At 38.8% G+C, this 15,626-nt stretch overlaps 1 pseudogene; it reads right to left on the bottom strand.

Annotated features, from left to right (window-relative positions):
• Positions 1-2,160: 2,160 nt before the first annotated feature.
• The window catches only part of LOC103350619 (inositol hexakisphosphate kinase 2 pseudogene), a 190,728-nt pseudogene continuing 177,262 nt past the window's right edge, over positions 2,161-15,626 (bottom strand).

Genomic DNA, 15,626 nt, shown 5'->3' with positions numbered 1-15,626 from the left:
TGAGAGATACTCCACAAGCAAGACCTTATTATTTCTTTAATCTCAGCGTCTATTACCTCTTTCTGCCTATTCCAAATCTCATTAATGTTAAACTTGTGATCTTTTCAGTGATATATTATAAATTGGTATAGTAGTCTTAAGGTTTCTCTCACCCAGAGTTGTTTGGAAGCCAGGAAATTCCACATTATCATTAAGCGCCCAAATCAAGGGCACCAGGACTGTGTGGTACATTCAGCACTTGATAGATTGGCCTCTGTTCCCTCTGTGGTCTGAGAAGCATGGTATGACTGCCTTGACTTGATGCTGATTCCATTTTGTCTTATATGGTACTTACCTTTTTAATGTTAATTCCTTGAGAACAAAACCTCAAATGTTAATTTATCTATGCCTACACATATGTCAGAATATTCATGTTATAATATTGGTTAAATATTAGAGCTATGTGGCAGAAATGGAAAGAGAAGTTATAAACAAACAATGGATTTTAATTAAGTTTTTCATCATTTAACTGAAAAGTGATCACTGTTAAATATAAGAGTGGGAATAAGAGAGGGAAGAGATGTGCAATTCGGGACATGCTCAAGCTGACTTACCTCAAACAGTAGAGTTAGAAACATACCAGGGGATTCCAATTCAATCCCATCAAGGTGGCATGTACCAATGCCATCTCACTAGTCCCAGTGATCAATTTCTGTTCACAATTGATCATAATGATAGGACTAAGAGCCAAAGGGATCACATAAACAAGAATAGTGTCTGCAAATACTAGCTGATAGAATAAAAAAGGGAGAGAACGATCCAACATGGGAAGTGAGATACACAGCAGACCCATAGAATGGCAGATGTCTTAAACAGCACTCTGGCCTCAGAATCAGCCCTTATGGCATGCGGATCCAGCTGAAAAGCCCATGAGAGTATTTCAGGCATGGAAAGCCAAGACACTCTGGCAAAAAAAAAAAAATAAAAAATAAAAAACCTAAATGAAAGATTTCCGCGAGTGAGATCCCAGTGGAAAGAATGGGTCATCAAAGAAGGAGGTACCTTTCTCTGAAGGGAGGAGAGAACTTCCACTTTGACCATGGCCCTGCCTAAATATGATCAGAGTTGGTGAACTCAGGGGGCTTCCATAGCCTTGGCAGCTCATGACAAGAGCCGAGGGTGATTATTGATGCCATAAACAAGAGTGTCAATTTGTTAAGTCAACAACAGGAGTCACTGTGCACTTACTCCTCATGTAGGATCTTTGTCCTTAGTGTGCTGTACATTGAGATTTAATGCTATAACTGGTACTCAAACAGTATTTTTCACTTTATATTTCTGTGTGGGAGCAAACTGTTGAAATCTTTACTTAATGTATGCTAAACTGATCTTCTGTATATAAAGAGAATCGAAAATGAATCATGATGTGAATGGAAGGGGAGAGGGAGTGGGAAAGGGGAGGGTTGCGGGTGGGAGGGACATTATGGGGGGGAAGCCATTGTAATGAATATTCTGTACTTTGGAAATTTATATTCATTAAATAAAAGTTTAAAAAATGATGATATCAACGGCTAATGTTTACAATGAGCTTATCTCATCCAGGCACTTTTCATTATTTCACTTTATTCTTACAACAATCTTGTGAGGGAGTACTAAGTGAACTATGACAGGAATGTTAAGTGACTTCCGCAAGGCTGGGCAGCTGTAATTGTCATAGATTGCATTTTATCCAGGTTCTGCAGTGGGCATTGTTAATATGAGGGACTTATTGTCTAATAATTTTTTTGATGTGCAAGCATTTATTGGAGGAGGTACAGAGCATTTTTGGGGGAGGTACAGAATAAGCAGCAGTAACATAGAAGCTTCCAGTAGGCAAACAGAAATGACAAGGATATTTCATGCATATAGTGAAGTATTTCTTTTTCTGATAATCAAGAAGATATGTATTAGAACATTTACACTAAGGGAAGAAAGAGGTATCTTCATCATCAAATATGGAATGTTGACAAAACTGTTGAAATAAATAAAGACTATGAGTGCAATTGGGGCTGGCTCAGAGGCCACTGCAAATCAGCTCCGGGCTGCAGGGGACACCACTTGGCCACGCTGGCCTGCTCCCTGATGCAGAATAGCTGTGATGGGACACAAAGAGTATCTCAGGTGCTGGAGCAGCCAGTGAGCTCACTCCCCACCATCCTCACTTACCCCTGTGACAGTGTCTACCAAGTTCTGGAACCCAAATATATAGGCAGCATACTGGCCCTGTGCGCCACACTGTACTTGCCATACAGCCAGCAGGTAGTGTGTGCAAAGTTCATCATGTGCATGTCCACTGGGCTGGTAGGCTTGTAGGCATAGGCACCAGTGGACTCTACAGATGACTCCTCTGAAAGGTCTTCTAAGTCCTCAGCATCTGAGTCCAGGGCCACTTCAGGCCACTGCTTTCCACCATAAATGACTAGCAGGGAGCCTGAGTCTAAGTTGTACAACTCCAGTCGCTCTAACACTGCTTTGAGCTCTGCCAGCTTCTTGAGCACAGGGCCCAGGAGCTTACAGCCCAGGCACTGTGCATTGTGGAAAAACTGGAAAAGTGCCTTCTTGAAGCCCTGCACTGCCAGCTTCTGCCTATGGTATTGGTCCATGAACATGAGCTGCCCACGGCCTGCCTCATACACCTGCATGCCACACACATGTGCAGACACACACACATGACCACGGATATACTGCTGACACTTTTGGATCTGGTTGTTTGTCTTTTCCCATGATGCATCATTGCCCTGCTGTCACGTGCCCATATTGAGGTCCAGGACCCAAGGCACCTTATAGTGGGAAGTTGGCTTCTCCAGTCAGTTCATTTTAACTCACTGTTGCTGTGACACAAGTTGAGGTAAACAAGAATCTGGCCAAATACTTCAAAGAAACAACTGAGAAATAATTGTATGTATTAGGGCTTGTGACATCTTAAGATATTTTTGAGAACTCTAAATGCTAAACTTAAATATACAAGATGTTCACATGCCTAAGAAACTCCTGCAGAAACCTGACTTGTGCACTCACCATGACCTTGAGGACTTCTGCAGGCTAGCTGTTTTGCCAAAGCAGAATTTCAAGCACAATGAAGGTTGAAGGTGTCCCCCAATATACATTCAGAGTTCCATGGCAAGAGGAAGACTTTTTATTCAAGATTTTAAGAAAATCTTTGATCAATCTTTGGCTGAGCACTAAGATAATCAAGTAGTAGCTGCATACCAGGGAGGACACAGATTCCAGAGAATTAGTACAAGGAAATCACTAAACAATGAGAACAGCAGCAGGAGAAAAATAAAATATGCCATAGAATTAATTCTCAATAAGATTAACAGATGACCTCTATCAGTAACTAAGAAGAACAGAAACAGTAGATGACATATACAAATGCCAAAAAAAGTAAAAATGGCTTAGCCAATAATTCTAAATTAAGCAAAACTAGATTTCAAAAATGAAGGATATAATGGGGCAGGCATGGTAACATAGCAGGTAAAGGTACCTCCTATGATACTGGCATCCATATGGATTCTAGTTCATGTCTTCCTGTTGCTCCTCTTCCTATCCAGTTCACTGCTAATGGCCTGGGAAAAGCAATGGGAGATGGTCTAAGTGCTTGGGCCCCTGCCACTGACATAGGAGACTCAGAAGTTCCTGGCTCCTGACTTTGGACCAGCCCTGCTTCAGCTGTTGTGGCCATTTGGGGAGTGAACCAGCAGATGGAAGACCGATCTCTCTCTCTCCTCTTTATCTCTCTGTAACTCAACTTCAAGTAAAAGTAAATAAGTTTTTTTTTAAAAGTGAAATATATTAAGATATTAGCAAATAAGCAAAAAATGAGAATATGTCACTGAAAGACACACTCCAGGAAATGCTAGAGGTCTTTAACTCAATTCAATTGAAATAAAACTTGGTAACTCAATTCTGCCTAAATAAGTATGAAGTGTGAGTAAAGTTCACTACATTAGTTAATGTAAAAGACTATATATGTATTTTGTTTTATATCTCCTCTCTTATTTAATTATAAGATAATTGTGTAAAGCAACAATAATAAAACTATTTTGGTGGGCTGCAATTTAAGTATATGTATATATATATATGATTTTACAATACATGGCATATATATGACACTGCATAAATCACAGACATTTATAATTGTATACCTTTATATGTCTTATTTATTTGAAAGGCAGAGAAAAAGTGAGAGAGAAAAAGACATATTTTCCACCTGCTTGTTCAGCCAAATGTCTGCAACAGCCAACTCTGGAACAGGCCATAGCCAAAAAGACTCAGTCTCATTTTTCCATGTTGGTGGCAAGTATCTAAGTACTTGAGCCATCGCCTGTGCCTCTCAGGGTCCATAGTAGTAGGAACCTAGAATCAAAGGCAGAGCTGGAGGTATCCAAAGCAGTGTTTGAATCACTGTACTGAACACCAGTTCCAATCACAATATTTAAATAATAAGTCACTTAAATGGTAATAATTAGAGAAATGGAAATGGATATAATTTAGAATAAATTTCAGTGTACTGTTGAAATTGTACTATTAATCTAAACTAGATTATTTTAAATTAAGATTTTAATTTTAATCCCCAAAATAAGCACTAAAAATAACATAAAGATATAAAAAGAAACAAGATAATTAAAATAGTACACTAGAATATATTTAAAACAAATAAGGTAGTGACGGAAGAGTCACTTAACTGGGTTAAATGTAAATGGATTAAACAAACTAACCGGTTCATTAAATGATCTAGATTGGAAAAGATATTTTAAAAAATAACATGATCAGGGCCAGTGCTGTGGCTAAAGGCATTAAACTGGTGCCTACAGTGCCAGAATCCCATGTAGATACCAGTTCGAGTCCCTGTGCTATTCCACCTCTGATCCAGCTCCTTATTAATGTGCCTGGGAAATAAGCCAATGGCCCAAATCGTTGGGTCCCTGCACCAACACAGAGATAGGTTTAAACTCTTGGCACCTGGCTTCAGCCTGGTCTAGTCCCTGCTCATAAGGCCATTTGTGCAGTGAACCAGAAGATAGATCGCTCTGTTTCTGTCTCTTTCTGTAACTCTGCCTTTCAAATTAATAAATCAATCTTTAAATAATAATAAGTAAGAATAAATGACATGATCGTATGTTGCCTTCAAGAGATATTATATTACAAGAAAAAATGGTTAAAAATAAAAATATGAAAAATGTTATGGTCTACAAACAATAATCAAAATTCTTGATTGACATATTTAATATCAAAGTGTATTTTAATACAAACCTTTTTTGGTTTGTATTAAAAATTTTTGGGGGGCAAAATAGATAATAATGAGATAGTATTAATAGGTGGGGCTTAGACATTGATTAAGTCATAAGGGTAGAACGCTTATCAGTTCGATTAGTCACTTCATAAAGAAGTGTGGCAGAGCTGTTTCACTTTCTGCCATGTGAGAATACAGCTAAAGTTGCCATCTCTGAGGCATAAAATGGGTCTTTATCAGATCCTGAATCTGCTAGTACATTTCTGTTTTTACTTCTCAGCCTTCAGAACTATGATGAACTTGGCAACAGCATATTTTCCAAGTGGACCAAGCAACCTTATATTGGAGGAAGATGCTCCTGGGACTTGCAGAGCTGGAGAGAACTCAATGCTTGGGTTAAAAGGACATGCTGACTATCTTGTTAAGGGTAAATACAGTTTGTAACTTGAAGTTGAAACCAATACTCACATACCATTCTGAAACTCCTAAACCCTTAGGTATTACATTAAATCTATTCTTTCTGTAAAGCCTCTGTGACAACACATCTATTTACAACATGTCTTACTGGCTATTTTAAGCCCACAGTTGAGACCTGCTACTTAGAGAAAAAATAATTCCTTTCAAAGTTTATTGCCCATTGAAAAATGCACCTGCTTACCCAAGAGCTCTGATGGAGATATACAAGATTAATGTTGTTTTCTGTGGGGAGCAACTGAGACTAGACGGTTACTGGAATTAAGACTTATTCTATGCATCTGCTCTCCCACAATATGGCGCTGAGAGAGAGACCAAACAACTTCTACACAGCTGCCTCCAGTTCGACCAATAACCTGCAGGAGCTGATCCTGCTCCTGATTGGAGGAGAGCAACGTGCTCGGCGTGTGGGTAGCAGAGTTGGGATTGGTGGAAGAGGACTATAAAGGAGGAGAGAGACAACATGCACCAGGAACATCTGGATAACATCTGAGCAGCCCCCGAGAGAGCCGGCTGGTGGTATGCTGCTCCTCCGCAGAAGTGGGGAAAGTGGCAGGGGGTACCGCCCCTCCACAGAGGTGGAGGGGTCGGCAGCCAACCCGGGAAGGACCGAGCAGACAAAAGAACAGCACAGGGTCTACTGTCATTCCTCCGCGAATGGGGGAGCGACATTTTCCTAACTACTAATACAAGATTTGCTCTGATGCCCACTGATCAAAAATTAATTTTGACTTTTAAATTTCATTGTTTAAGAGATATGTATGATATGGCTCTAGCTGCCATATAGTGATTTCTCTGAAGGATCTAGAAAAAGTAAATTGAAACCATTCTGGAAAGGAAGCACCATGCTAAATGTCATTAAGAATATTTGTTACTCTTAGAAAGATGCCAAAGTATCAACATTAAAAGGAATTTGGAAGAAATCAATTCCAATTGCAATGAATAATTTTTAGGGGTTCAAGATTCCTGTTAAGGAAGATGTGGTAGAAATATCAGGAAAACTAGAATTTGTAGTAGGACCTGAAAATGTAATGAGATTTCTTCAATTTAAATGGATAATGAATTATTTCTTTTGGGTGATCGATGAAAATATATTTTAATTGATATATAGAGACCAGATTTCATATATGATTTTAATCACATAATGATACTTTTGACTCTACATCCCTCTTGTTTTTTCCATCCTTTTTTCCAATTTTTGAAATACATAGTTTTTTTTAGATTTTTTTAAATTTATTTATTTGACAGGTAGAGTTACAGACAGTGAGAGAGAGAAAGAGAGAAAGGTCTTCCCTTCGTTGGTTTACTCCCCAAATGGCAACAATGTCCAGAGATATGCAGATCAGAAGCCAGGAGCCAGGTGCCTCCTTCTGGTTTCCCATGCTGGTGCAGGGACCAAAAACCTGGGCCATCCTCCACTGCTTTCCCAGGCCATAGCAGATAGCTGGACTGGAAAAGGAGCAGCTGGGACTAGAACCTGTGCCCATATGGGATGCCGGTGCAGCAGGCAGAGGAATGACCTAATGCGCCACGACACTGGGCCCCTGAAATACATACTTTAAATTGCTTTATAATCATAGGCTTAATCCTCCACCAAATAAAGATTCCAAGAAGTAGAAAGAAACTGTTCCACAGGTATATAGACAAGTTCAATAAAAATGATCAAATGTTAAGATATAAATTTCACTCATAGATTTTATAGTTTTGTATTGTCTATATTAGCTACCACAAATCAGAGAAAACATAATATTTGTCTTTTTGGGACTGGCTTAAGTCACTAATCATATTGAATTCCAGCTGCATCCATTTTGTTGTGAAAAACAGAATTTAATTTTTTATGGCAGAATAGTATCCCATTATGTATAAATACATTATTTTCTTTATCCTGTCATCAGTGGATGGATATCTGCATTGATTCCATATCTTAGTTATTGTGAATTTAACTGGTATAAACATGGGGGTACAGACGACTCTTACATATGCTGATTTCATTTCTTTTGAGTAAATTCCTAGGAATGGAATTACTGGATTATATTGCAGATCTATTTTCAGATTTCTGAGGAGTGCCCATACTGTATTCTACAATGGCAGTGCTAGTTTACATTCCCACCAGAAATGTATTAGTGCTCCTTTTCCTCTGCATCCTAGTTAGTATTTGTTACTTTATTTTTGAATGATAGCTTTTCTTTTTAAAAAAAAATTATTTATTTATTTGAGAGGCAAAGTTACAGAGAGAGGAACAGACAGAGAGAAAGGTCATCTTCCATCCTCTGACTTACTCCCCAAATGGCTGCAATGGTTGGGAGCTTGCCAATCTGAAGCCAGGACCTAGAAGCTTCTTCCAGATTTCTCACGTGAGTTCAAGGGCCCAAAAACTTTGGCCATCCTCCATGGCTTTCCCAGGTCATAGCATAGAGCTGAATAGCAAGAGGAGCAGCCAGGATATAAACTGTTGCCCATATGGGATGTCAGTGCCACAGGCAGAGGCTTAGCTTACTATGGTATAGCACTGGCCCCCAAATGATAACCTTTTTAACTGAAGTGAGGGGAAACCTCATTGTAGTTTTTATTTGTATTTCCCTGATGACTACTGAGCCTAAACATTTCTTCATGTTGCTGTTAGCCACTTGAATTTCATGCTTTGAAAAGTGCCTGTTCATGTCCTTTGCCCATTTCGTAACTGGATTGTTTTATTGTTGTTGTTGAGCTCTTTATATAATCTGGATATTAATCCTGTATCGATGCATAGTTTACAAATATTTTCTACCATTCTGTAGGTTGCCTCTTCACATTGTTGAGTGTTTCTTTTGTTATGCAGAAACTTCTTAGATTTAACACACCAAATCATTCCAGGTAACACACAATATTACGAAGTTAAAGACAATCAACACATCATCTCAAAAGCTTAGAAAAACAATTGAAAAATGTAAACATATTTTCATGATAAACCAAAAAAAAAAAATCTTAAGAAATTAGGAATGGAGAAGAACTCCTCCAAATTGATAAGATACATCTCCAAACAACTCACAGCTAACATCATGATTAGTGATAGAAAACTGAATTTGTTCATGTTAAAATCTGGAAGAAATCAAAGATTTTTCCCTTTTAACATTTTCACTCTATGTAGCAAAGCAATTAAATAAAAAAAAATGAAATAAAAAGCATCCTGATTGAGGGGCCAGCTCTGTGATATAGCAGGTAAAGCTGCCACCTGAAGTGCTGGCATACCATATGTGCACTGGTTTGGAGTCCTGGCTGCTCCACTTCTGATCCACTCTCCTCTATGGCCTGGAAAAGCAGTGGAAGATGGCCCAAATCCTTGAGGCCCTGCACCCGCGTGGGAGACCCAGAAGAATCTCCTGGCTCCTGGCTTCGGTTTGGTGTAGCTCCGGGCTGTTGCAGCCAATTGGGGAGTGATTGGAGAGTGAACCAGAGGATGGAAGACCTCTTTCTCTCTCTCTCTCTCTCTCCCTCTCTCTATCTGCCTCTCCTTCTCTCTCTGTGTAACTCTGACTTTCAAATGAATAAAAAAAAAATCTTTAATAAAAAGCATCCAGATTAGAAAGGAAGAAATAAACTGTTTCTATATGCAGATGATAATATTGTATACATAGGAATCTTAACGAATTCACAAGTAAAACTATTATATGTAGTAGGAGAACTCATTAAAGTTGCAAAATACAAGTAAAATATTGAAATTAATTTATCTCTATAAAATAACAGTAAATAATATATAAGTGAAAATAAAGAATGCCATTTTCTACAGCATCAAAAATAAGGAAATACTTGGGAATAAATATCAAATAAATTGTATAAGGCATGTTATTATAAATGACTACAAAATAATTATTAAAATAATTTAAAGAAGATCTAAGGGGCCAGCCATATGGCACAGTGTGTTAAAGCCCAGGCATACTGCATTGGCATCCCATATAGGCGCCAGTGTTAAGTCCCAGCTGCTCCACTGTTAATCCATCTGGGAGAACCAGTGGTGGATGGCCTAGGTCCTTGGGCCCCGGCACCCCTGTGGAAGGCCCAGAAGAAGCTTCTGGTTCCTGGCTTTGGATCTGCTCAGCTCTAGCAGTTGAGGCCATTTGGGGGTGACCCAGCAGGTTAAAGACTTCTCTCTCTCTGTCTCTACCTCTCTTTCTAACTCTTTCAAATAAACAAAAAATAAATCTTTTAAGAAAAAGAGGATCAGGATAAACAGAAAGTCACATTGTCATCATGAAATGGATGATTTGGTATTATTACAGCATCCATATTCCCCAAATTGATCTGCATATACAATAAAATCCCTGTCAAATACCAGTGACTTCCTTGCTGAAATTGACATGCCAATCCAAAATTCATATGAAAATTTAGGAGACCCATAGCAGTTATAATAATGAAAAGAAATGATACATTTTGAGAACTCATATGTCCTTGTTTCAAAATTTACATGAAATAGTAAAATTCATAATGGGTGTTAATTGGGGGGAAGGAATAGTCTTTTTTAAAAAGATTTAATTAATTTATTTGAAAACACAGAGAGAGAGAGAGCAAGAGAGATAGGAATCTTTCATTCAGTGATTCACTTCCAAAATGGCTCTAACAGCAAGGTCTGGCCAGGCCAATAGTAGGAGACAGGAATTCCATCCTGATCTCCCATGTGGGTGGCAAGGGCCCAAGCACTTGGGCCATCCTTTGATGCTTTCTCAAGCACATTAGCAGGGAGCTAGATAGGAAGTGGGACTCAAACTAGTGCCCATATGGGATGCCTGCATTGCAGGCTGTAGCTAATTCTACTGTGCCACAGCGTCATTACAAGAATAATCTTTTCAAAAAAATGATCCTGGAACAACTGAATATCCACATGAAAAGAAAAGTTTGACTCTGCCTCAGCCTACAGAAAGCTGATAGATGTAAAAGAGCTAAAACTATGATAAGGCTACAACCAAAATAAGAATAATTTTTTGTTTTTTTAATTTAATTTACTTTATTTTATTTTCACCTTGGAATACTCTCTAGTTTCTAGATATAGCATGCAAACTAACTATGAACGTCATTAAAGTGAATTTTGTACTATTAAAGATATTGTAAAAGTAGCTAAAAGGCAAGCCAGCTGTTATCACCAGGCGTAGTGTTACCAGAGAACCACAGCTGGGTTTCCCATCAAGAGCTGGGACCACGGAGAACAATCCATTTGGTGATGAATTGAAGCTAGAGGAGTGAACAATCCACCGCAAACTGCCTGTGGCATGAGGAGAGAGGAGAGCATACTCTAGCTTTTCCTATTCTTTTGTCCAATGTCATACCGGTATCCTCTCAGCAGAACTCTGACGAATGCATATAACATCAGGAGATACAGTTTGAGAGGGTCAACCACCTGAGGGGGGAAAAATGCAGCAAATGAAATGTGAGGGAAAGCATTCAGGAGAAAATGGAGAAATACCTGCTATAATGCCAAATCATACTCTGAATTTTTGCTTTTGTGCTACAATTTAATGTTCATGGTTTTAGAGTAGATTAAATATGGATATATAGAATATTCGAACCACAATGATGTATCTCTTCCCAAATCTGGTGAACAGCATGAACTTCTTGCCTGTGTGTGTGTGTGTGTGTGAGAGAGAGAGAGAGAGAGAGAGAGAAAGAGAGAGAAAGGGAGAGAGAAAGAGAGAAAGAGAGTTTTTATGGTACTGTATTTTTATTTATAAAAAAAGCCTGAATAGGTGAAGGAAGAATGTTAGCTGCTTGGATTCCTGCAAGTACATCACATCCCTCCCCTTCATGTGTTAAATGACATTAGCAAAACATCCTTTCCATTACTGGGAGGGTTAAATGAAATCATAATTGTGAAATGTCTAGTATAGAGTTTTGCACATAAGTGCTCAAAATTGATAGTTGCTTGGGTCCGGCGCTGTGGCTTACTAGGTTAATCCTCCGCCTGCAGTGCCGGCATCCTGTATGGGGCCAGGTTCTAGTCCTGGCTGCTCCTCTGTCAGTCCAGCTCTCTGCTGTGGCCTGGGAAGGCAGTGGAGGATGGCCCAAGTCCTTGGTCGCCTGCACCCGCGTGGGAGACCAGAAACACCTAGCTCCTGGCTTTGGATCGGTGCAGCACCGACTGTAGCAGCCATTTGGGGGGTGAACCAACGGAAGGAAGACTTTTCTCTCTGTCTCTCTCTCTCACTGTCTAACTCTATTGGTCAAATAAATAAAAAAAAAATTAAAAGTTCAAAATTGATAGTTACTTCTCCAGTGCTACCTTTAAGTCTCATTATACTAGGAAGCTCCTAGAAATTTTCTCTATTTTGGAGTTTGTGGGCTATAGAAAGTCAGTCCAGCTCTCTGCTATGGCCCGGGAGTGCAGTGAGGATGGCCCAAGTCCTTGGGCCCTGCACCCGCCTGGGATACCAGGAAAAGCACCTGGCTCCTGGTTTTGGATCAGTGCGGTGTGCTGGATGCAGCGTGCCGGCTACAATGGCCATTGAGGGGTGAACCAATGGAAAAGGAAGACCTTCCTCTCTGCTCTCTCTCTCACTGTCCACTCTGCCTGTAAGAAGGAAAGAAAGAAAGAAAGAAAGAGAGAGAGAGAGAGAGAGAGAAAGAGAAAGAAAGAAAGAAAGAGAAAGAAAGAAAGAAAGAAAGAAAGAAAGAAAGAAAGAAAGAAAGAAAGAAAGAAAGAAAGAAAGAAAGAAAGAAAGAAAAGAAAAGAAAAGAATCTTCGCTGTCTCAAGAATGCAGGTCAGTAGTAAACCTGAACAAATATCATTTTCTCTGGCAACTATTAATACTGCAGTCTTTGCAAAACAGAAGTGGATGGCAGGTTTGTGTGAGTCACATTACATGGATTTCTGCTCAATTATGATTTGCAACCTGAATAATTTGTCATCCATTCGGCACAAATCAAATGCATGTATGCAAAAGGCTAAGCCAGGGAAGCCACAGCTAATGAACAAAAGTAAAACTGGTGTTAGGGAGGAGAGTAGAGGTGTTCCAAGTGGCAGAAAACAGTATTAAGCCTTTATAGATGATCCACATTAAAATATTAAATTCCTTGATAGGAATTCATCAAGCAGTTCTGCCATTTGCTGCTAGCAGCAAAACAACACTGTCACTATCCTGGAAAATCTGTTATTTAATTGAACTGAAAATGTTTTGCAGTGGTCCACAAACTTCCTAATCCTGTGTTCTGAATCAATGTCCCATAGCATGAGTCAAGGGAAGGAACAGATCAGTTGTACTGTTAAGAAGTCCTTTATGTGGATGGAGCATGAAAACTCAGTCATGACGATTTGTGCTCATTAAAAATCCCAAAGAATTTGAGAGGGGATGGTGATATTTTCTGTCTGGTGTACTGGCTAAGCTCCAGCTGGTTAATTATTTCCACCAGCATAAACGTGATCCCCTTGCAGTCGTAGTTGGTTAAAGACTTTATTTATTTATATTTCCACTTAAAGCTTGCAATTGCTGTGAGATTGTGGCTGCTTTCAGGAGGTGAGATAGTGTTCTTTCTGACACAGGATTTTGCAAACATTCTCTCTTTTCTTGAGAACCTTCTGTGGCCCTCAGAAGTTTGATGTTTTTATGTTGTATAAGTACAAGTCATGCCTCCTCATCAGTAAGTTTTCTAGAAGTATTAGAAGAATAGATCTATTTTCAGGCTATTTAATTGCTGTTCTGTGTCATTTGGATTTTAGTACAAGTATACATATACATCCAATATTCTATATTTTTGACAAATTTTTTGATCCACATTGATTGGAATGCCAGGACAGATGCATACACAAATTTTATATCATAATAGCTTACACATTGCTTTTCCATTTCTTTTCAATTTCTATAATAAAGCCCCTATGTCTTAACATGCATTGCTCTTCTACACTGCATATATATATACATATATATATATAATTTTTGGTCTCTGATTTTGATCTGAACATCTTATGAATTTTGCACATTAGTATTATCTGTGAGGATCAGCAATCTAAATAGAATAAGGGTGCTGCTAAATCTCCTCCCATAAGTAATTTTTTTTAATAAAGTAGATTTTTCTCTCTGGGCTTCTTGTTGTATATATCTGTAGGAATCAAAGGAAAAAAATGACAAACTCACTTGCACTTGGTTGTTATTTTTTGGAACAGTTGCCCAAAGTTGATTTCAAAGTCAGAAAAGCCTTTTCTACCCTATCAAAAGTATTTTCCACACCTATTTTTAAATTTTCCTTGTACTCCAGTCTTAAAGAAAAAGTTGTATTCTGCATTTACACTCATAGATTTGTAAGCCTTAAGGAATCACTTCATCTGATAATTAAAAAGTTTTCATAATTTTAAAAGGTGCCACAAACTTATTTAGAGATTCAGATCATAAGGTGGATACTCCATTTTATTAAAGGAGGTATTTCCCATATCTCTGAAAATAAAGCATTTATGTTTAAAAATTCCAGTACTATTTATGTCTGATAGATTAACTGAAGTCGAGCCGGTGCCGCTGCTCACTAGGCTAATCCTCCGCCTTGCGGCGCCGGCACACCAGGTTCTAGTCCCGGTCACGGCGCCGGATTCTGTCCCGGTTGCCCCTCTTCCAGGCCAGCTCTCTGCTGTGGCCAGGGAGTGCAGTGGAGGATGGCCCAAGTCCTTGGGCCCTGCACTCCATGGGAGACCAGGAGAAGTACCTGGCTCCTGCCATCGGATCAGCGCGGTGCGCCGGCCGCAGCACGCTGGCTGCGGCGGCCATTGGAGGGTGAACCAACGGCAAAGAAAGACCTTTCTCTCTGTCTGTCTCTCTCACTGTCCACTCTGCCTGTCAAAAAAAAAAAATTAAAAAAAATAAAAATAAAAAAAGATTAACTGAAGTCAAACTTTGAAAGGCTAATTGCTATTTGGACCAATAGTTCATTGATAAAGAAAGGAAGTTAAATTTAAGTTAAGCTGGTTCAAAGTCATATAATGTAAAGAGCCTTGGCAGTAGAATCTAATTCTTGTTGTGAGTCTTTCTATGATGCTGAAGATGTTCCTAGAATCATTTGATGATTTTCTCTGGTACTATCTCAACCTTTATCTTTTCCTCAATACGTTGGAAGAGTATCTAGAACATTTCTGTTAGTCTTTCTGAAGTTATGCTAGTTGTAGGCTGTATTACAGTGTTTCCAAGCAGCCAAGATTTCTGTATGTATGTATATGAACATATATGAGATGGGACTTACCATTTCATGGGCCTCTAAAAATATCCTATATGAATCATCCTGATTCAGAAAGGCTGGAATCTGTAGTACAGAACAAAGACCTTGAACTATAAAAATTACGAGACATGACATTTACACAAAAAATCACATAATCTCATTTATCATGAAAGATATAGAAAGTTGGATGGTACATTGAAAGAAATATCATACCTTATGGAGATAATTATGAAGAGTGGTTTGTGGCAGTAAACAGACGTGTAACAAGGTGCTCCATGTGAAAGGATGAACACAGAGAACAAGAAATTTAGTTCATTCTGCAGGAGTTGCCAGTTACAATCAGTTTACTGATCCATAAATTTTGGATATCGTTCCAAGAGCAATAGGGGCTTATTCCAAGAGTTTATCAAGGAATCAGAATTCTTTTATCATATTCCAAGCCAAATAAGCTAGGCAAAAAAAGTTGAAAATATTCAAGAAGAGATCAGTAAGGTTAGAAATGAAAAATCTAAAATAATGACTGCTTAGGGTTTTTTCTGCATTTTTAAAAGATTATTTACTTAGTTATATATCTATTTATTTATAGTGAAACTGAGAGAAGGAGATGGAGAGGGGGAGGGAAAGGGGTCAAGGGAGAGGGAGGAAGCGAGAAGGAGGGGAATGGAGAGAGAGAGGGAGAGCTTCCATTCATTGTTCACTCTCCAAGTAGCCTCAACAACTGAGAATACATCAAGC

This window comes from Oryctolagus cuniculus, chromosome 4 (genome assembly GCF_051225735.1).
Source record: "Oryctolagus cuniculus isolate XC-2025 breed Fujian yellow rabbit chromosome 4, ASM5122573v1, whole genome shotgun sequence".
In the NCBI taxonomy this organism is placed as follows: Eukaryota; Metazoa; Chordata; class Mammalia; order Lagomorpha; family Leporidae; genus Oryctolagus; species Oryctolagus cuniculus.
The sequence above is the reverse complement of the archived record's forward strand: the minus strand, read 5'-3'. Positions and strand labels throughout refer to the sequence as shown.